Source organism: Eurosta solidaginis, chromosome 3 (genome assembly GCF_040869045.1).
Source record: "Eurosta solidaginis isolate ZX-2024a chromosome 3, ASM4086904v1, whole genome shotgun sequence".
Taxonomy (NCBI): Eukaryota; Metazoa; Arthropoda; class Insecta; order Diptera; family Tephritidae; genus Eurosta; species Eurosta solidaginis.
This window is the reverse complement of record NC_090321.1, coordinates 134,003,682-134,027,786: the sequence shown is the minus strand read 5'-3', so window position 1 is coordinate 134,027,786 and position 24,105 is coordinate 134,003,682.

The following is a 24,105-nucleotide window of genomic DNA, read 5'->3' as shown; positions in this document are numbered from 1 at the left end:
ATACTATGTATACCACCGATCTCAATGACTTTTTCAGACATCAATATATGCTATACACGTAAGCATTTGGTGAAATTTGAAGCTTATAGCTTTTAAAATGAGGCCGAAATCGCAAAAAAAATATTTATATGCTATATATATATACTATATATACCACCATATATATACTATATATACCACCGATCTTTATGATTTTTTCAGACAACAACATATGCTATATACGTAAGCATTCGTTGAAATTTGAAGCCTCTATCTCTTAAAATAGGGCAGTAATTACGAAAAGTTCCTTATCTGAACAATCGGTTGTGGGGGATATATACTATATACACGACCGATCTCATCAATTTTTTCAGGCAACAATACGTGCAATATACGAAAGTATATGGTGAAGTTTGAAGCTTCAATCTCTTAAATTGGGTAAGTTATTACAAAAATCCTCTTTTTCTGAAAAATCGGTTGTATGGAGGATATATGCTATAGTGGTCCGATCCGGTCGGTTCCGACAAATGTCTAATCGGACACCCAAATACACCCGCTCACCAAATTTTATCAAGACATCTCAAAAATTGAGGGACTAGTTTGCATACAAACAGACAGACTGACAGACGGACAGACGGACAGACGGACATGGCTAAATCAACTCAGCTCTTCAACCTGATTATTTCGGTATACTTAATGGTGGGTCTATCTATTTTCTTTTAAGGACTTACAATTTTCGGTTTCGTGACGAAATTAATATACCATTTCATTTTCATGAAAGGTATAAAAATAGGTAGGTAATCTGTGCGAGGATGCAAAGCTTCACGTTTTTTGTAGTCTGCATGTAAAAACTATGACTACGAATCACGTCTTTCAGAAATATATGACGTAAACGTAACAATTTGATGAAATTTGATGAATTTTGAAGCTTCTAGCCGTAGAAAAGGGGCAAAAATGACATTTTATATGAAGTATATAATATATATACCACCGATCTCTATGATTTTTTCAGACAACAATATATGCTATATACGTAAGCATTTTGTGAAATTTGAAGCTTCTAGCTGTTAAAACGGGGCAGAAATTGCGCAAAGTTTCTTATCTGAACAATCGGTTGTATGAGGTATATCTATGTATACCACCGATCTCAATGATTTTTTCAGACATCAATATATGCTATACACGTAAGCATTTGGTGAAATTTGAAGCTTATAGATGTTAAAATGAGGACGAAATCGCAAAACAAATATATATATACTATATATATATACTATATATACCATCATATATATATTATATATATCACCGATCTCTTTGATTTTTTGACACAACAATACATACTATATACGTAAGCAATCGGTGAAATTTGAAGCTTATAGCTGTGAAAATGGGGTAGAAATTGCGAAAAGTTTCTTATCTGAACAATCGGTTGTATGAGATATATACTATATATACAACCGATCTCTATGATTTTTTCAGACAACAATATATGCTATATACGTAAGCAATCGGTGAAAGTTGAAGCTTATAGCTGTTAAAATGGGTTAGAAATTGCGAAAAGTTTCTTATCTGAACAATCGGTTGTATGAGATATATACTATATATACAACCGATCTCTATGATTTTTTCAGACAACAATATATGCTATATACGTAAGCAATCGGTGAAATTTGAAGCTTATAGCTGTTAAAATGGGGTAGAAATTGCGAAAAGTTTCTTATCTGAACAATCGGTTGTATGAGATATATACTATATATACAACCGATCTCTACGATTTTTTCAGACAACAATATATGCTATATACGTAAGTATTCTGTGAAATTTGAAGCTTCTAGCCGTTAAAATGGGGCTAAAATTTGCGAAAATATATATATATATATATATATACTATATATACCACCGATCTTTATGATTTTTTCAGACAACAACATATGCTATATACGTAAGCATTCGTTGAAATTTGAAGCCTCTAGCTCTTAAAATAGGGCAGTAATTACGAAAAGTTCCTTATCTGAACAATCGGTTGTGGGGGATATATACTATATATACGACCGATCTCATCAATTTTTTCAGGCAACAATACGTGCAATATACGAAAGTATATGGTGAAGTTTGAAGCTTCAATCTGTTAAATTGGGTAAGATATTACAAAATCCTCTTTTCCTGAAAAATCGGTTGTATTGAGGATATATGCTATAGTGGTCCGATCCGATCGGTTCCGACAAATGTCTAATCGGACACCCAAATACACCCGCTCACAAAATTTTATCAAGATATCTCAAAAATTGAGGGACTAGTTTGCATACAAACAGACAGACAGACAGACGGACAAACGGACAGACGGACATGGCTAAATCAACTCAGCTCTTCAACCTGATTATTTCGGTATACTTAATGGTGGGTCTATCTATTTTCTTTTAAGGACTTACAATTTTCGGTTTCGTCACGAAATTAATATACCATTTCATTTTCATGAAAGGTATAAAAATGATCCAACAGATCAAACTTTATTGGGCCGAAATCGAAACGAAATCTAATATGAATACTTAAGTCTAACTAAGCTCGTTCTGTTGGGGGTTCTTTTCTTTTCTCTTACTTTTGCTCGTAATATTTTAAATTATACAATTATTTATGTCTCCTCTTTTTTTTTAGATAATCGTTATAAACGATATGTGTGAGAAAAATATGTAATTAAATGTACTTATGTATTGTAAATATACTACCTACAAAGTAAGAATTTGGCTGAATTTTTTTCCTTTTCATTCACATTCACAAAACATATTTTAAGACTATAAAGTTTGGATACAAATTCCGATATTTGGGGCTCTCTTACAAAGTTATTATGTGGTCGCAGTAGAACTTACTTTTGAGTGTAACTAAATATCAATTTGGTATAATGCGCATAGTATAATGATACTAATAAATAATAGGTATTAAGAAAAGTTGTTACAAAAGCAATAAAGATGAAATTGCGATAGCAATGTGTATTACGTACACGTATATTATATTACTTTCGTCTTGTTGTTCGAAAGATATTGCCCGCAATAGGGATTCATGTATATATATATATACATATATATATATTGCATTTGTATGATATAAGAAAAAAAATTGAAATCCTTTTGCCAATTTGTGCATAATCGACGAATGGCTGCTGTCGCAAAAAAATGTTTCTTTAAATTTATGGTTGAGCTCCAAAAATGGAACGCTAAAACTTTTCAAATGATACAGACCGCTTTTCTTATGACTAACAACTTATCGAGCTAACTTCAATCATTTTGAAGCAAGAAAAAATATCATTAAAATGAAAAAAAGGAAATGTATGCTCCTTGTTGTATAGCTAACAATTTCGAGTATTCAATAATACAATTTGACAAAAAAAATCGACCCTTATTAAATAGTTCAGCCGGACTGTATAAAACCCTCTAAGTACCACTTAGAAGTTTCTTTAACTACCCTGCAAAAACGCTCTCGTCATACCACGTCATTTGATTAGCTATTGTACAGTCATAGGTTATATTCCTAGTCACATATGCATGGGTGTGTGTAAGTTTTATGACCAACATTTTTTTGTAGGGTAATTATTTTGAAGTTCATACAGGGCTGGTACTTACATGGCAGCCATAGTACGTACCTTGGGCCTCTGCCGGCGTGGTTACTGGTGATGTTGATTTTGCTGGTGAAATTGACGCTGTTGTTGGTTGTGGTGCGCGGTCTTGGGCGCGCTGTGTTGGTACTGTTGGTGGTTGTTGCGCTCTGGTCCGAGGTGATCGAGTGAACCTGGTGGCAATAAAACTTCGTGTTGACTTTTACGACCTGTATGACTTGGTGCTAATTGGGCGCTCGTTGTATTTCGCTGCAGCGTACTGCTGGCCCTGGAGGCGGAGGTGGTACCGGACGCTGTTCCAAAGGTGGTAGTGTACTTCGTAGACGTAGAGAAAGGGGTTTATCTTCGGATACCAAGGGTTCTCATCACAATTAGTTTAGTGCCGTCTGAATCCGAATCGGAATCACTAGTACTTTCCTCACTAGGTGTGACTGTGAAACGCCGACCTACTTCAACTGGATATTCTATACGTTGAGTTTGTGCCAACACAACACAACCGTTGTAATGTTTATTACCACCCAAAATAGACGAGTAGAAAAGAGGTTTGTCGGGATGGACTTTGCGCTATCGCCTCTTCCTAGTTTCTGGGCAATTACCTGTTTGTTCTTTTAGTAGTTGGGTTAAGGAATCGGCCTGCAATTCCTCGTTGCAGTCTTTTGGTTCATCAACAATACTCACTTGAATACGTGCACAGCCGGCGAGGGTGTTTTGCGATTAGTTGAGTATAGTTGGGGATGCGCAGTTGATGTGAGCAATAAAGCTACTGAAGCAGTATCGGTGCTTTTACGCCTTTGCTGTAGACGTTGTGCCAATAGATGTTACACGATCCTTTTGTATAATCGCAGAGCCGCCAAAAATTAGGCTGAAGCAAATCCAAATCTTTCCACCAAATTCTGAGAATTAACGGAAGAAACACATGTTCTGTTATTCTAAGCTTCCATAAATTTAGTGACTTTCAAACGACCTTCTCATTTGTATAATGGCTTCTTCGAGAGTTTTTTTTCCTTTCTTTTCTTCTCTCAATGTCTAAATTGGTTTATCGTTCGCCGGAAACTCATAGCCAATTTTTTCGCTAGTGATCGCCGAATTTTTATTTCTTTGTTTCGATACTTTTGTATCGCAACTTTCGCCCCATCACCAGTCGCTAGGTGTGTTCGCACGAACACGCTCCCAAGCGGACCGTAACCGTAGACCATAACAGCAGACCGTAACAAACCTGCTTCGCTTTGAAGACCTGACGATGAAGCGAACAGGAAACCGGATCCTCTGTGGGAAGCCACTGCCAGGGGCCACCTATGCCAATCAACGTAAAGGACGACTCACCCCTGAGATAAGAGTCTCAAAGTCCTACTACGAAGCTAGCCGGGCAACATAGGTCCATCAAAAAAAGGTTAAGTCAAGTTGGGAATTAACTCTGTTTCCTAGTTTAAAAGGGCTTTGCGGCAATTACACATTTGTTATGGAGAACTCGTCAAAACTCCGAAAGATGATTTCTAGTGGTTATCGCCCCCACAGAAAGGCAAAACAAAAAAAAAGGTGTAGACATTTTGATATGGAGAACTCGTCCAAACTCCGAAAGGCAAGTCTGACCTAAGCGTGGACTGCCAGGGTGTTCACGGTCCTCGGTGAGTACGCGGGTGAACATCCTATGAGGTCAGTGCTCGGGGAGAATACTGGGCGAGTTGTCCCCGACCGCCAAAACGCCCAGACAAAAAAAGTCCGATTGGTAGGTAGATATAAAAAAAATCAAATTGTAATTTGGCAAAGAAACGTTCTTTCTGGTTCATTGCGGACGAATATCCGAAGCGTGAAAGCGACCTATCAATTTCCCGTTTAGGTCTTCGAGATCATACAGTGCATTGCCTATTTTTCGAAGCACGCGACACTTCAGGTATTTTGGCAGGAATTTGGCGTTAATGCCCTGTTTGAAGTTACTTAAGGCAAAGTTTTTCCGAAAAACTTCCTGACCTTCCTTATAGTTGACTTGCCTAGAGCGCTTGTTATCGGTGTTTACTCCCCTATCCTTGGCCTGATCTAAATTTCTACGGATCTGCTCACGAATATTGGTCAACTTGTCAGCTCTGCTTACTATCGTAACTTGGTATTCCCGAAGGCTGCCAAGCTTCTCTAAAATTTTGTACGTTGAGGCATGTTGGACCATATTTTGGCCATATAATGCGAAGTATGGAATCGCCGTATGAAAATCACTTCTCAAAACAGATATAATCTCGGGTATATGCTTATCCCAATCGGTATGGTCAGGTTTATCTTTCAGGAAAATCCTAATCTTCGAAACAATTTCTCTATTAACGCGCTCGGATGCGTTTGCTTGGGGAGAATATAACCCCATCCTCACGTGCGTCTACCCGTAATTTGCAAAAAATTGGTTCATTTCCTTCGAGATAAACTGCTTGCCATTGTCACTGTGAATAAATTGAGGGACCCCTACAGCTGGAAAAATTTCGGAAGCGAAGTAATTTATAACGTTAACAGTGGTGGCACTCTGCATGGGCTTTAGCCAAACGTATTTCGAAAGATGGTCTAGTACTATAAAAAGAAATTGATTGCGCCGCTTAGATCTCGGATACGGCCCTAGAAAGTCGAAATATAACCGCTGTAATGGCCTTTTGGATTCAAAGGTACTCCCTATAGGTGGTCTCGACTGCTGATTGGTGGGTTTTACAGCTTTGCAGGTGTCACAACGCTGAACGTAGTCCCTGACGTCCTTAGCCTGCTGCGGCCAGAAGTACTTCTGCCTAACACGTTCTAAGGTTTTCTGCCACCCGCCATGGTAACTCCGGTTAGCGTCATGTGCTAGTCTCACTGCTTCCTCAGTCAACCCTTTCGGCAACCATAATCGCCACAGCGAGTTTTCTTCCCCTTCCATTCCCTTACGAAATTTAACACGTTTGAAAATTACCCCGTCCACCACTCGTAAATCCGGAAGCGATTCCTCATTTTCGGTGACGGGTCGAATCAAGTCTAAATATTCGTTACTGCTGAATTCGGGAGAGACTAAATCTATTTCCCTTGGTGTGGTAGTGAAAGTTAACTCATCAGCATCAAACCGCGACAGCGCATCTGGTACTACATTCAGGGTGCCCTTACGATGGTCCATTTTAAAGTCGTATTTTTGCAGTAAGAGCGACCACCTCGCCAACCTCCCGCTCAAGTCCTTTAGGGTCATTAACCACTTGAGACTGTAGTGGTCCGTGATAATCCGAAACGGTAATCCCTCAACATAGGGTCGGAAGCGCTTCACGCTGATTATGGCGGCGAGACATTCCAGCTCTGTTACCGTATAACTGCGCTGAGCATTATTCAGCTTTTTCGACACAAACGCGTTTGGATGCTCAGCGCCCTCGTCATCGACCTGGAACAACACTCCGCCAACACCTATTTGGGAAGCGTCACATTGTATTACGAATTCCTTGGAAAAGTCTGGTTGTGCCAAGACCCCTCCTCCCCCCGCCTCTATAGCTTCAGGGGTAAGCTTGAACGGGCCTGATGACTTACGGACACAGTCGGTCAAGGGACCTGCCAAGTCAGCAAAATTGGTAATAAACGCCCTGTACCAATTCGCCATGCCCACAAACCTACGCACTTGCCGAGGGGATTTAGGGATCGGGAAGTTTTGCATTGCTTCTATTTTTCCCGGATCCACTTTCAAACACCCGCTGCCTATCAAATACCCTAAGTAACGTATTTCCTTCTGACAAAATTTACTTTTCTTCACGTTTATTGTCAGCCCTGCGCCTCTCAAACATTTGGCCACTTCCGCTAGCAATTTCAGGTGGTCTTCGAAATTAGTGCTGCATACCATCAGGTCGTCCAGGTAGACAAAGACGTTCTCTCGCAGACGCGAAGGGATTGCCTTGTCCATCAGCCTACTCATAGTCTGAGGTCCATTGCACAGACCAAATGGCATTACCTTGAAGTGGTACAGAGGCCTCCCCGGAACTGCGAATGCTGTTTTTTCCTTGGAGAACTCTGTCAGTTTGATCTGGAAGAACGCGTCCTTCAGATCAATGCCACTAATTAAATACGTATCCTTTAGTCTGCTCAATAAGCCGTTGATATGAGGAAGGGGGTATGAGTCCTTCTTAGTCACCGCGTTGACCTTCCTGGAATCTATGCACAGCCTAACTTTGCCTGGTTTCCGAACCAGCACCACAGGACTACACCACGGAGAGTTTGATTCTTCTATTACTCCTAATTCTAGTAACCTGTCTAGTTCCCTGAAAGCTTCGGCTTGCCTCGGTGGCGAAAGAGTGAAATGTTTGCTTTTTATGGGAACTGCATCACCGGTGTCAATGTGATGCTCCACTAATTTAGTTTGCCCTAGGCCTAACTCCTCGTACGAAGGAAACGTCTCGATGACCTTTTGTAATTCTAATTTCCGGTCTGGTGACAATTCATGGAGGTTAAGTTCTTCTTCCTTTTCAGTTCTAATCTCTATGCACTCTACGCCTGGGAATATTTCGGGAGCTAACGCAAATGCTCTCCAAAAATCTACCCCGAAGTAGGCTTCAGCCCTACAAGAAAACTATCCTTACTCTTAGCCTTTACAAGAGGCCTTTCATCCTCTGTAAGCGTCAACGTGGTGGCTTGTAGCAGTCTACGCTCCTGTACCCTCCTGTGGTATCTCTTCCTGCACTTCAAAATATTGTCCCATACCGGGTATTGTTCAAAAATGGTATGTCTTATTCGATCATACCTAGGTTCCCTTTCTTCTAGACTTGGTGAAAAATGCGTCTGGCAAGCGACATCCCTATGCTGGCGTTGCAGAATCTTGATCGAATCGCCCATCGCGGATGAGGACTCTTGACTCTCGGATTCAGAACTATTCGAATTGTCCGTACTGTCAGGGTAAGTTATTATCACGATTGGGTGTTCCTTTGTCAGGGTACTACTGCACCTCGGAAGCTCATCACCTCCATGCAGAGATTCACCCTCTGGTTCGGTGCACGGGACGACACCTCGAGCACCGCCTGGTGTGGGAGCTATGAAGCCAAACGAGGTGCCCCCGCCTTCTCGCTCGGGTACTGGTTTCCCTGCCTGCGATGGTCCCTAGGGCATTTAGGAGTAAATACACCCTTATACCCACATTTAAAACAAAAAGGATTTTTAATGGGTTCTTCACAGTATATATAGGAGTGGCCCATTGCCTGGCAATTCCAGCATTGGATTCCCGAATAGTCCGATCTCCTGTTGCGTCGATAGTCCAGCGCCTCTATCTGCGGATCCATTTCGCCGTCCTCGCCTTCCATCCTCATGTCCGGGGTTGTCACGCGTGCTTCGTTTACATGCCGTCCTGGGTAAGTGGCTCCCAACAGCTTGCTTTCTTTCAGCAGTTGTTCACCTCTGCGTGCTACATCGCGTAGATCATGAAGGGTCTTTACATCTGCGTCGAAAAGCAACAGCTTAAGGCTACTGTTGACGTTCCTTTTTATAATGTCAATCAGTAGAACCTCCGACATTGGCTCTCTTAAGTGCGCGTTCAAGGAGATTATGTCCGTGTGGAACACGTCATAGCACTCACCTGATTTTTGCTTCCGCATGGAGATCTCCATCATGATCTCGTGGTCAGTTTGCAAAGTGCCAAACTCTCTTTTCAATGAGTAGCACAAAAAGGCATATGTCGCATTTGGGTTTTGTTTCGTGAACAGCCAGTACCATTCTTCGGCCCGCCTGGAAAGAAACAGGTGGAAACTAGCCATTATTTGTTCGTCCGTGGATTGTGTGCGCTCACACAAGGTGTTCAGCTTAAAAAGGAAATCTGCTTCGCTCCCTGTGCCGTCGAACGAGATTTTACACTGCTGCGGTTTCACTACTATGCTGCTCGGAGCAGGGTATATTGGTGGTATTACTGTTGGAAGTGGGTTACGGTCCATCCTATTCGCGTTTCGGTTCTGATTCGCTGATTGCTACGCAGATTCGAGAGCGGCGTTGAGCTGGTCCATATTGTTTCTGATTGACCCCATCTCTCTCCGCATTTCCTCCTGCGAAGCCTGGAACAGCTGGTGTAGCACGTCCACCCACGAGCCTCCACGAATAGCTTCTTCCTGCATTCCTGGGGTATTCGCCCGGTCCCCTGCAGCTTCTTTAAAGCTTCCAACTCCTTGGTGTAATGGTAAGGCACCAGCTCCATCCGGTGCATAAGTCGACACATTGGTCATTAGCCCCGAGATATCATCCGCGTTTAATAGGGGCGCATTAAGATTACTGGTGCTTACAGGTCTGTCCATTTTATCGCGAGGGTCATTCAGGCCCGAGCCCATGTTCATTACCGCGGGATCTCCGTATTGTCCCCCTACTGGGGTGTGCACCACCAAGGGACACCTGGCCTTGGCGAAAGCCCCCTATTATTACCGCCCCGGTGCTGGGTTCCCCGGAAATTCCGCGCACTACCGAACGGAGTATTCCGGCCCGGTTGCCCAAAAGACTGGTCACGCTTCATAGTAAAAAAAAATACAATTTGTCAAATCCTAGTGTTCAAACCACACTTTTGTTTCCAGACGATGGTTTGTTGAAGAAAAAAAAATGTATATATCTATATAAAAAAAAATGCACGAGAATAACTACACTGTTTACTTCGATAAGCGTACCGAATAAAAAAAAATTTCCAAAAGCTGAAAAAGGCGGTTAGTTATATATATATATATAACATGTAAGCAATGGGAATGCTGGCATCCCCTTCCCTCCAGAATACACTCAGGCTACAGGAGAAAAAAAATTTTAACACAAAAAAAAACAACATAAATCCATTCATACTTGTCCCTAGTGCTCCCAACCGCAATGCGAGGGGGTCTTAAGGCCCCCTCCGAGACTGGTTGGGGCCACTAGGGTCACTCCAGGCACACACGGGTTGGTCTCAACACGCCCAGCCGCAACGCAGGGGCAGTCTCCAGGGGCTCGCCCCTGGGACTGGTTGGGGGTGTTGAGGCCTCCCGTCCATTCTCACTGGACACCCCTCCTGCCTCCGCCACAATGGGTGGAGCGGTTTAAGAACCGCTCCCCAGTCTGGTGGGACAGGAAAGGGTGCCGCTGTAGATCCCAGCTCCCCTCGTCATAATCCAGGTGGTATTCGGTGCTACCACCTGAGACGTAGGATGAGCTGGGGTCTGTACAACTCACATACACACTCACATCCGACAACACTAATTCGGCTAAAACAAAAAAAAATAAAAAAAATTGTACAAAAAAAAACCCAATTTAGCGGACATAATTATTCCAAGCCGACTAACGGACAACATTCCGGCAACGTAAAAACCCCAATTACCAAAAAAAAACTAAGTGCGTGCAGCACTGCCTCACTGGGTGAATACAAAAGTCCGGAGGACACGACGTTAAGTCTCGTGGCTCCTTCGGCCACTGCTCCCGATGACCAGCCCGGACAACCTGATCCGTCCAACCATTCCACCGCAACGTAGGTGGCAGCTCCTGTGGCTGCTCACTCGAACTGGTGGGATTGTCAACTTAACAGGTTGACCCGACTGACCCCCGCGACCAGCGCCTCAGGCGCCACGTTGGGTGCCATCTGTTACGGATTCGCATCTACGATGGAAGCAGTAAGGAAGGCGGTCGGCATGATGTGGTGGTGCACATTGGCTAGTCATTGTCCGCTGGGGCGGGTCCTTGCCAACCTTACTGTTCCTGCGCCATAATCAGAAAAAAGTTCCTATCATGCCTATTCAAAAACTCAACTGTCCAATTCAAAAAAACCCGACATAAGCGCAGAGACCGACTCAAAACGCTCATAAATTCAAACTAAATCAACATCCGGACGAACCGGATGTCACGGACAGACCGTTACAACATTCAAAATTTAAAAATTCAAAAAAACTAAACGCAAAAAAAAATTACCGAACCGGACATGACCGGTTACTAACTCTAAAATCAAAAATCAAAAAAAAAAACTGCTGAAAAATAAAAGAAAACAAAGAGGGCCGAATATATATAGGAGGCGCCGCGGGTGGTGTTGCGACGCCCGGTCCTTATCCCACCCTCAAATCCATGGCCACCGACGCACCTAATTTTTCGGTGGCCCCTTACCTGTAGACCCTACGTGCCTTCTAAATAAATGGCGACGCCAGCATTCCCATTTTAAATACTTATATATTTATAATTCATACCTATTAACGTATGTATGCTACAAAAAATAAGATAATGCAGGTTTCTTAACCGGGGCTACAGCATTGTTGAAATACGAATAGCTAATTACACTGTGAAAATGTAGGTAAGTGTGTGTGGTGTATAAAGTGAGAGAAAAAAAATGATCCAACAGATCACACTTTATTGGGCCGAAATCGAAACGAAATCTAATATGAATACTGATTACGTGTAGTTCGGGACGATGGGGATTCGTTCGCACGTAACACCAAAAAGAAAGATAAAAAGGAACTAGTTAGTGTCTAAAGGAAAAACCAACACTTTCACTAATCTAATTAATAACAAACTTTCTTTATTCAATAATTCAAAAGTAAGTGCAAAATTTAAATTTGAAATTATTTGGTTAATCACACTAGCTTAACTTTATCGAGTTTTACACTTGAAAAAAAGGAATTCTTACCTTCGGTTTGGTTGCTGGAGCTCACTTGCAGACGTTCAGAAAGAAAGTGACGTGAAAAGAAAAGAAAAAGTCCATGGCACCCGCCGATTACTAACTTTCGTCGAATTTTCCCCTACTCAATTAGTTATCGGCGGTGCAAGGACAGTTACCGGTAATAATCAAAGTACGGGGCGCATTAAGGAGACCGGAAAGTTCTTAAAAAAAATATTTAGGCTGGTGACCTAAACATGCCGGCCCCCTTGCGGCGAGCAAGCTGAGAACAAACAACCAGTCCGAATCGACATCTAGTATTATGAATCTAGCGATATATTAGGTAAAAGAAATATGGAATAAAGTATGCGTAGGTTGTTCTCCATCGCCTTGTGGGGATGGCTCCCATTTCTGGATAAATGCTGTGGATGAGAGAAAAATGGTTAATACATAAATACGTGGTTCTATTTAGTTCAATTCACCTTATTAGATTAAAATGTAGATTTGGAGGTATCTGTAGATTTGTTGTAGATATAAAAATGTATTCTGGGATTGGCTTATTGTTGGTAGGCCCCCGAGATGACCAGGCCAAAGATGGTGGCCTGAGCCAGTAGCCCGTTAATCGTGGACGGTGGCGTGCCGCTGATCATAAGATTAACATAAACATCAGCGCCGAGTGTAAGTCGCACTGGTGCGGCGCGGTAAAAATCGGGGTCTGCCAACCCCATAAACTGGAAAGGCGTTGCGATTGTGGAGTCTACTGCTACCCCATACTTCCCGCGCAATATGAGTGTACATCTCGTTGGGGACGTGGAATCCCTGCGCTCCAGATGGAGTTCGTTCGCCAGGCGGAAAGGACGTGTTTCAGAGCCACCGACGGGTGATTTCTGCTTGCTCCCAGTTGGTCGTACAGCTTCGGTTTCTAATAGCCGTTGTTGTTGGTGCCGTAATAGCGGTCGGAAAGGACGTGTTTCAGAGCCGCTCCGTTGTTTAGTTAGGGTAGCCAATGCCGCTAATCTTGCTTCTTCTTCTTCATTCTGCTCATCCATTTGTTGCGCCCAAGACTTGGTTCTTTACGTGAGGGCCAGGGATAAGGCCCCGTCTGAGCTTTCTCCGTCATCGAGAAGGTCGCTTGTTGTTTGCCTCCATTCCTTGGTTTTGTCCATGTGAAGGGTGGTATGATGATGCTCGTTACATCGATAGCACTTGTCCTTACTTGTGCATACCTCGTGACTGTGGAAAGGGGACAAACAGTTGATGCAGTCGTTATGTTTGCGAATCGCCTGCCACATCTCTTCAGCGGACATCCTGCGGTATTGTGCGCAGAATCGTACGGCGTGATTTGTGGCGCAAAGGCGGCATGGTACGGGGAAATTTCTGGAACGCTCCTCTGTCTTGACGCGAGTTGCCGTGAAACGAGTCATTCTAAAAACATAATCGAGCGTTATTACATTGGTTTCGTCTACATGGATGGCTAGTGGGTTTATGTATGAGGATTTTTTTTTTAATATTTGCTATTTTTATATAAAGAAGGGGCAAAGGGAAAAACGGCTAAACTGATTTTAGCACCCATCATTCCATGTAGATGGTGCTTTGGTATTTTACCTTGCATATTTCAGCTTTTGGTCGTCGATGTCGCTGAGCTGGCGCTACATAATTTGTGGTGTGTTTTAATTTTACCACAAGTGGCGTGCCACCACACGCCACGAATTCCGAACTTGACTGTTGTAAGTGTATAAAAAAAATGCTTGCGCAGTTGTGATTTCACCATTCAACCTTATTTTTCGACGTGTATAAAGCTAAGGCCACACTGAGCTGCACTACACTGCGCTGCAAAATATTCTTCGCATGTATTCTCATGGAACAATTCACACCTAGCGGCAGCAGCACTGCGCGGCGCGGCCATGAGCGGCAATGTTGATCAAATAGGCAAAAAAGTGGAGCGCCGCTGCCGCTACATGTCGCACCGCTTAGTGCGCACGCACTTTAATTGCCGTCTTCCAGTGAGTTTTACAGCTCCACCTCACGCTCAACTCTCACGGGAATGCTATGGATCATTGAGAGACTTGAGAAGAGATGGCGTGAAATTTGCGCACACGCGAGATGTGATAGTCAGATGCCGCCGCTGTTTTTCATTTAACTCATACGGCGAAAGGCCGTGAGAAGAAAGAGGAGAGAAAAAAAAAACAAGAGCTGAAGGAAAATGACGTAAAAATTGCCATTAAAAATATCGGAACTAATGTTTACATGCGCAGTGCGCCACCTTCTGTAATTCCATCATGGTTAAGCATTGCAACACAGACGTTAACCTCAGGCAATAATCACTTCGAAAACCCCATGTCGCGCTGCCACACTACATGTCGCGTATAAATATCTCTACCAATCATTGGCTGAAGCAATCAAGTGTGACGTAGCCGCGCAGAACGAAGCAATATTGAGCTCGTGAATGCAAAATCTTCTGTGTGTGATTTGTGATGCTTGACTGTCAGAAGTGAAGTGTAGAAATTTTGACATCTACTATACTTTTTCACTTCCTGAATGGACAAAAATCTACTATACTTTTTCACTTCCTGAATGAAAAAAAAAATCATTAATGTAAAACACGCGGTGGTGAGTATATAGTATACTGGTAGATTTTCCTTTTTTTGTTTAGTCATTACCTTCCCCTTTATATTTCCAGGAAACGCAAAACGTTAATGGGTTAAACCGCGAATACTTTGTGACTGAAAGCATTTAAAACGACCCTTTTTTGTGTATGGCGAAAAACCATATTTAGTTTTCAACCTTATAGATTTGGCACACATGAACTATAGGACGTTCTGTATGTGCAACAGGCAGAGGACAATCGCCATCCACAAGCCATGTCGCATAACCATTATAATTACGACGCTGATGGTGTAAAAAATAAACGATGTGGATGCACCTTGCAATCAAATTGTTGAAAGTCGGCAAGTTAAACGTCGGAATTTTAATGACAGTGAATAATAGTGATTTAAATGCTAATTATTTGTAAAAAGTGTAAAAATTTTATGAATAACAAATGCAAGTTACGATGCCATGTATGAGGCGAATCAACCACTTTTTGAGTGGGAAAGCGCCTGTGAAAGCTGCATATTACCATCAACACTGCAAGTTTCCTTGTGCATAAGCGTTTTGCTTGGTTGGAGCTTAATTGGCTGTATAGGAATAGCAATATGTTCGCGATTGGAAAAGGAAGGCGACTGGCTAATACACACAATCGTTATTCTGAGAGGAGGAGGTGTGCTTGTCCTGACAGTGGGAACGAAATCATACATTGTTGTAGGTATTGTTTCTTTCATAATTTTTGCACTTAATATATTAGTTTGAGTTTTGCAAAAGCAACATTGTATTTATAATGCTTTTGGTTTTACTATCGACACATTTACGTTATGAGCGTATATGGAAAAGGCAGATGGCTTAGGAGGTAATTCAAGTGCCAGTTATGATAACTAACATGAAAACTATTTCAATAGCCTTCGATATGGGAGAGTCGACTTTTATGAATAGACATGTTAGCGTATTTTCCTTTTTTGGGTATGTTTTTATGCCAACAATTCGCTAATCGGCCCTTGGGTTCCTTAGAGCATCTATTTGTATAACATACGTACCGATCCCTTACGCCGATTGTGTAGGCGCTTGATACGGTGGTGCTTCTTGTGTAATAGCTGTGCCAAATATAGACCTACTAATATAACATGCACATTGCTTTTAGTAGCAAATGAACGGAAAGCAGATATAATTGAATCTCGCTCCCAGGACTTATCAGTTTTGTGTGCTAGTGACGTGCACATCATAAATTGTTGATTATCACTTATAACATGACTGATATCATGTATATGTTGTGCAAGCTCCACAGCTTCCATGACTGATTTAAGTGGTCGTTGGTCGTGAAATGACATAAATACAATGGATATCTTTTGAAAGCGCTGGTCCAATATTCAAATTCATTGAGCCTATCCTCTAAAGAGTACCCCACATATTGATTTTAGCAATGTAGCCGCCAAGCGACAGTTACAAATCTCAAAAGATACCCATAATGTAGAAACTCCCCGTAATGCTAAATCCAAGGAGTTATTCAAAATATGCTGCAAATTGTAACGTTTTGATGTGCATCGTATGGAGCATGTTGGTCGTATAAAAAAACCAACGATTGTCATCTATTTTTTTTGAAACGGTTTTGGCTGCATCTCAGTTTGCTGTATGAAACTCGAAACTCTTAATTTTTCAAGACAAGGTAAACATTGTTGGGGTAAAGATTTGAAGCCATTCGGCAAGCAAGCAATCGCAACTACTCAATCTCTGCATAGCTAAAACGATGAAGTCCAAACGGTTGGACCTAATACCACTCGCGTGTTTTTTGGTGTACTATTCCATAGGAGTAATCCGGAGTGGTTGTTATTTCCTATTTATTTAATAATTTGGGAAAAATTTAAACAACGTGACATCAGGACGGACAAGGCGACAGCTGTTTCGATTATACCTTGTAAATCTCTTCAAAGCCTTTTCTCCCGGGAGTGGGAGTCGAACTCGCACCCCTACGATAGTTGAAATGGTTGTAAACGCATTCAGCTACGTCATGCTTGTTGTGAAGTCTTTCCCAATTGCCTTCTTTTTGCATATTTTAATCTTTTACACATTGCATACTTCGTATGCAATTATGTGTTAAAGCTATGCTTGGTACGGCGGTTTTCAAAGAAACTTTGGTTTTGTTGCTGTTTTCGTTCTATTTATAGAACTACAACGAATTAACCAATTTTGTCTGTTTGTATGATTTTTAACAATCGGGGATTGCCCATATTGCTTTTTTGTATGAAAACATTTATTTGAAGCAATTTTTTAATTTTATAATTTATTTAATAATTTGGGAAAAATTTAAACAACGTGACATCAGGACGGACAAGGCGACAGCTGTTTCGATTATACCTTGTAAATCTCTTCAAAGCCTTTTCTCCCGGGAGTGGGAGTCGAACTCGCACCCCTACGATAGTTGAAATGGTTGTAAACGCATTCAGCTACGTCATGCCTGTTGTGAAGTCTTTCCCAATTGCCTTCTTTTTGCATATTTTAATCTTTTACACATTGCATACTTCGTATGCAATTATGTGTTAAAGCTATGCTTGGTACGGCGGTTTTCAAAGAAACTTTGGTTTTGTTGCTGTTTTCGTTCTATTTATAGAACTACAACGAATTAACCATTATTTCCTATTGTTTCCTCAATTTATCAAATTGCATTGTGCCGCTGGTTTTTACAGAGCGATCGCCTATTTGGTTACGAATATTTCGTGATGCACTCTCGGTACGCTGCAGTCATTACTTCGTTGGTTTCCTGTCGCAAGCGTCAATAGCCATAGGTGGTATGCCAACAAGCGAATATGAAAAGCCCAATGCGTACCTAGGTTAGATGATAACACAGCCACTACAAATCGAATTTTCTAAGCTATACTGCAAATTATACCTATGCCTTGGGTTTAGAGGTTCGAAATTTTTATTTTATCTCAAATTTACGTATGTATTACAGTTCCGTGTAGTGACTTTAAATGTTTTCGAAAATCTGTATTTGGCTCATTACAATGCAATGGAAAGCAAAAGGGTATACCAATCCAATAAGAACAGAAGGCAACCCACCTTGCCCATACCTTAGCCTTTTTTTATTTTTTGTAAATATATTAAAGAATTGGTAGTGTTTAATTTTGGGCTCTGGAAGCCATTTAGTATGCTGTGGAACCTAATTTCGGAAAACATAATTATGGTTTTGGCGTATGGCTCGACAACCCCAAATTATCATTTTGCTCCAATAACCCGATCGGGCTTCATAGTGTAATAAAGGGATAACAAACGCACGCATTTTTTTTTTTGTTTTCTTTCAATTGATTGCCAACCAATTGGTATTTGAGGTTTTTTATGTGTTAGGTATCTGAATTTAACGTGAAGTTAGAACAAGGGGTGCAGGGTACCCTCCGTACCCGCATCAGTGGCGATTCAAACTCCGCTTCGCATCAATGGCACTGTATTGGGGGCGTTGACTGATCTCTACTATGCGAGCACCCATGAGGCCGATTTGGTGGGGACAGGTGCTTCATAGGGTAATTTTTTTTTTTTTTTTTTAATTAAAAAATGATTGGAAACTTTTTGTGCTCCACGCACGTGAGAAAAACTTGGTGCACTAAGCTATCAGCTTTAAAATTTTAGGGAAAAGCCTTTTTGTCAGCCATGAAAGTCTTAGAGGAGCATGTTGAAGATATGCCATTATCATGAGTAAAATTTTGCGAACGTGTTGGTTTGGCCCCATTTTTTGTTTGTTTGTATGAATGTGACTCCGCCAAATAGGAGGTGTGTGAATGGTTCCGCTAAAAATAGGAGCGTATAGTTCACTCATGCCAAAACATAGGCAGTTGTATGAATGTGACTCCGCCAAATAGGAGGTGTGTGAATGGCTCCGCTAAACATAGGAGCGTACATTTCACTCATGCCCAAAGCAAGGCCATGGGCGCATGAAGGCAAGTCTTGCGCCGAGGTGAATTAGTTAAGTTATATATATAGATATGGCCTAACCGACGCGTTCCCACTTGAGCTCATATTCACCTTTATAACTAAACATTAGGCAATCTTAACCCAATGCCATCTGCAAAGGTGTACTCCTGTTTAGATAAAATATAGGTTTGCAGACAGGAAATTCTCCTGTTGTATAATAATTTCATGGCTGATAAGAAAGCTTTTAAAACCTAGACTTATTTTAAAGAGCAATTGGCTAACCGCATCGTTGTTTTGAAATTTTTTTTCTAAGGAGTGTTGCATGAAGGGTTTGCTGGTCTTGGATAATTTGTAATAGGAGAATAAGAATTGTAGACAAGCTTCAGATCCCTAATTCGGTGTCACAGCCTGACTAGAAAAGAAGTGGAATTAGGGAGAATGAGAAGTGGGATATTAAAGATCTCCGACCCTCTCCTCGCAAGGAGGAAGCAAGACCAACTTTGTGATTGGTCTCGTCGTTTTCCCTCTCGCCGTATCATGCTCGACGACTCGAACTCGATTGTCGGCTCCATAATGGAGTTTGGTTATTCGTCCCAATCTCCATTCGTTCGGAGGTAAATTTTCCTCTTTTATGGCTACCAGGTCCCCTTGTTTCAGATTGGCTTGTGGGTGTTTCCACTTGGTGCGTTTTTGCAATTCGGTGAGATATTCGGACTTCCACCGTTTGCAAAACGTTTGATGTGATGCCTTCATCTTCTCCCAGCGGTTGACAAGTGAGGCACGATTTTCACTGACGTCAATCTCTGGTGGGGCTAGTAGATGACCGCCAATGAGGAAGTGTCCCGGAGTGAGTGGCTCCAAGCTGGACGGGTCGTTGGAGGAGGGGCTCAGAGGTCTCGAGTTGAGACAAGACTCAACTCTGCAAAGAAGGGTACAGAACTCCTCCATCGTAAATTTATAGTCCAACGCTATCTTTTTGAAGTGGTTTTTAAAACTTTTGACTTGAGCTTCCCACAGTCCGCCCATATGAGGGGCGGCTGCAGGTATGAAGTGCCATTGAAGGGTTTGGTGAGAGTACTTCGATAGAGTTTGGTTACGCGCATCGGCGAGGAAAACTTTGAGTTCGGATCGAAGTGCTCGAGAGGCACCGACGAAGTTTGTTCCGTTGTCGGAGTATATGTTCTTCGGACATCCTTGCCTGGCGACAAACCGATCGAAAGCTGCTAAAAAGGCGGCAGTACTGAGGTCACTCGCGACTTCTAAATGAATCGCCTTGGTGGCAAAGCAGACAAAGAGGCAGACGTAACCCTTTGATATCCGGCATCCTCTTCCGCTATAAGATTTGATGTCAAATGGTCCGGCAAAATCTACCCCCGTATTGGTGAAAGCCCGGGAAAAGGTGGTTCGCTCTGGAGGTAGATCTCCCATCAGTTGGGTTTGGGTCAGTTTGCGGAATATGGTGCAGGTTTTGCAATTATGTATGACCGATCGGATCATATTTTTTACCCTAGGGATCCAATATTCTGTGCGTAGGCGACGAAACATAAGTTGGTTCTCACCATGCAGGGTATCTTTGTGGATGAACTGGACAAGAAGTCGTGTGAGCCGGCAGTCATACGGCAGAATGATCGGGTGCCGTTCACTGTAGGGAAGATCCTTGGCCCCTGAAAGACGACCGCCCACCCTCAATATGCCCTTTTCATCGACAAGGGGGTAAGAGGCAGGATTTCACTCTTTGAACCGATGAGTTTCCCGGATTTTAAACTCGAAAGTTCCTCAGAATAATGCTTCCTTTGGTAGAGAGTTATTAAACGACTTGTCGTGGCCTGAATTTCATTGGGTGGAATGAAGTACGATTCCGCTTTAAAGGAAGATTTTGTTTTAGTATTGGTTCTTTGCGAGAACCTTATAATATATGATATGACCCGCAAGGCTCTTGAAAGTTCTGAAAACCTTTCTAGGATATCCTCATTTCCATTTATTTTTGATGTGGTAAAGGCTTTTACGCGCTTTTGCTCAATATTCGTCTGATACTCCTTTTCTTGATTTGGCCACTTTGAATTGTCTTCTTGTAACCAAGAAGGTCCCTGCCACCACAAGGAGCTTGCGACTAGGTCTTCTGCTGACATCGCTCTGCTGGCCAAATCTGCTGGGTTTGATGCAGACTCTACGTGGTGCCAGACACTGTTCCCTACCTTTTCTACGATTTTGGTTACTCGATGAGCAACAAATGTTGACCAAGAGCAGGGAGGTTTTTTAATCCACGCTAAAACGATCGTTGAGTCAGTCCATAGATGTGTATGGAATATTCCCAAGTTCAGGTTTTCGCGCACTGATTCTAAAGTTTCGGCTAACAAGACTGCTCCACACAGTTCTAATCTAAGTAGCGAAATTGTTTTTACGGGAGCTACTGTTGTTTTCGCTATTAGTAGGCTGACGTGGACCTCCTCATTAACCCTTGACCTAAGAAATATTGTAGCTGCATAGGCTTTTTCGGATGCGTCGCAGAACCCATGTAATTCAACGTCCGCATTTGGTGTAAAATTTACTCATCTTGGTATCTGAATATCGTTAATATCCGGGTAGTCCTCCATAAAGTTTTGCCATTTATCTAGGGTACGCGTGGACACTGTCTCGTCCCAGTCAGTTCCTTCCAGCCAGATGTTTTGCATTATGATCTTGGCTACTATGATGACTGGCGCGAGCCATCCCAAAGGATCGAAGAGTTTGGCGATCGCTGAAAGTATTGCCCTTTTCGTCAGGACCTTACGATTTTCGATAGGTTTTGCGGTAAAATAGAAATAATCCGAATGCGCGTTCCATCTGATGCCTAATGTTTTGACTGTACTCGCATCTTCGAATTCCAGAAAATCTTCGTTTAGCAAGTGGGATTTTGGGATTCCTTTCAGTATTCGGCTGCAGTTCGAAGCCCACTTTCGCAAAGAAAAACCTGCTGACCGTAGTGCGTGGGTGACTTCCTCCCGAGCTTTAATTGTTGACTCGATGCTGTGGCCTCCTGCTAGCACGTCATCGACGTACATGCTTGTACGCAGAATGCTGGCTGCTATGGGTGATGAAGTCTCTACATCATCTGCTAGTTGGTGCAGTGTCCTTATTGCCAGATAAGGAGCACAGTGAACTCCAAACGTTACTGTCTTTAATTCATAGACGTTGATAGGATCCCCTTGATTATTGCGAAATACTATTCTTTGAAACTGGGTTTGGTTGGGCATTACCCATATTTGGCGATACATCTTCTCTATGTCGCTGTTAAAGACATATTTGAAGAATCGCCAACGAAGGAGCAGAATTGTTAAGTCGGCCTGCAGTACGGGGCCGGTGTATAACACGTCATTCAAACTAGTGCCATTGGCAGTGGCACACGATGCTCTCCTCTTTTATTACCGCATGATGATGTAAAAAGTAGCAATTTGTTGAATGGGGAGGGATAATTGTGGGAACTTTTGCCATATGCCCTAGTGTTTCGTATTCCCATAATACTCTGTTGTATTCAGTTTGTAGGGCTGGCGTTTTCGATAGGCGCGTTTCGTTTCGGTAAAACTGAGAGCAAGCGCTTTTCAGAGAGGGCCCTAATGTGATGCTGTTTGGAAACCCCTGCTTGAATGGTAGGGCTACGATGTATTTCCCATCGGTATTCCTTCTTGTTGTCGCTTTGTAAAGTGCCTCGCAATAGACATTATCCTCAGTGAGGGACCTTTTCTTAGGGATATCTTCTAGCTCCCAAAAGGCAGTCAATTGTTTCTCGATGCTGATTTCATTAAAAAAAGATACTCGGTTATTAATTGGCTGAGTTGCTTCTGTGCGACCGGTTAATATCCAACCGAAGACGGTTTCTTGGGCGAGAAGCGTATTTAAGACGTTCTTCCGTATGCCGTCTAGAATTACTAGAGGATAAATGTCGCCTCCTAGGATTAGGTCAACTGGTTCGTTAACGAAGAACCTTTTATCCGCCAGAACAAGATCAGGGAACTCTTGTCGAGTCATTGCGTCAACTTGACATGTTGGAAGATCCCCTGTTAACTGAGGTAGGACTAGAATGCATACTAAGGGGTCTATAAGGGAACCCAGTCTTATGAAGCAGGATTCTTTCACCTGCGCAGATGGTGTATTATTAATGCCTGAAACTTGGACGTGCAATCGTTTCGATGGCAGATGTATTCTGTTTTTGAGTCTTTCTGTTATAAACGAACATTCAGACCCAGAGTCTATAAGTGCTCTTGCGGAGAAATCCACTCCATTATAGTTTATTTTCACTCGTGCTGTTCCTAGTAATACCCCCTTTGTTGTATGTGCATGACAGGAAGAGACGCTATTAATATTCTCTTTTCTCTTTTCAGAGTCCATCCTTGCCCTTGCCTGTTGTGAAGTGGAGGGTACGTTATCATTGTTATGTTGGTTGCCCCTTTGGGGCGTTGTTGATGTTGTTTTTGGATTAGCTGTCGGAAGGTGGAGCAAGGTGTTGTGCCTTGAGTGACATGAGTTGCAGTTGAATGGACTCGTGCATCTTGTCACTGTGTGCCCAGCCGACAAGCAGTTCAGACAACAGTTGTTGCTTTTCACATAAGCTATTTTGTCTGCCGTGGACAGCTTACGGAATTTTTGGCAGTTTCGTAATTTGTGCTCCTTACTGTTGCACATCTTACATGCCGTTTTTGGAACGCTGGCTTGGTAAACTCCAAGTTTTGTAGGCATTTCCTTTGAACTATTCGTGTGAGTTTTGGGCGGCTTGGACGGTTTGCTACCCTTTATGTCAGACACAGTTTCTAGAGTCTGAAAACGGCTGGACAAGAAGTTGTCCATATCTTCCCATTTTGGGATGTCCGTTTTCTTCTCTACGGTTTGTCCCCATAGCGCCAAGGTGGACTTCGGGAGCTTTGTGGAACATAAGTATGTTATAATTGCATCCCAGTTTGTAATGTCGATTTTGTGACATTGAAGCGCCGATATGCAATTATTTATTTCGCGTTGTAATTTTTTTATTGCTGTTCCGCATTCGTATTCGACTGCCGTAAGATTAAACAAAAGCTTCAATTGCGTGTTCACTAGGACACGCTTATTCTCATACCTGTCTTTTAAGTTTTTCCAAGCTGTTTCAAACCCTTCATTCGTCAGGGAGCACCTTTCTACTATTTCTTTTGCTTCCCCTTGAGTTGTCTGCCTTAGATAGTAAATTTTTTCAACATCTTGCAGATCCTTGTTGAGAATATATAAGGCCGTGAACATATCTCTAAAAGAGGAGACCTTCATAAAGTGACTTTGTCTTCTTCCATAGTGATTTCACCTCCTCTTGCTGTATTGCAAGGGTGTGTTTGTTTTGTTCAGCGATTGGCTTCGCATTGAACTCCTGCTCAAACTCCAGTATGGAGTCTGTCATTCTTATGTAGGTCTCCATTTTTTTTATTATTCTAAATATCTTGTCTCTTTTAAGGAACGAGAGCGGAAGTAATGACTCTGGAGTATTGTG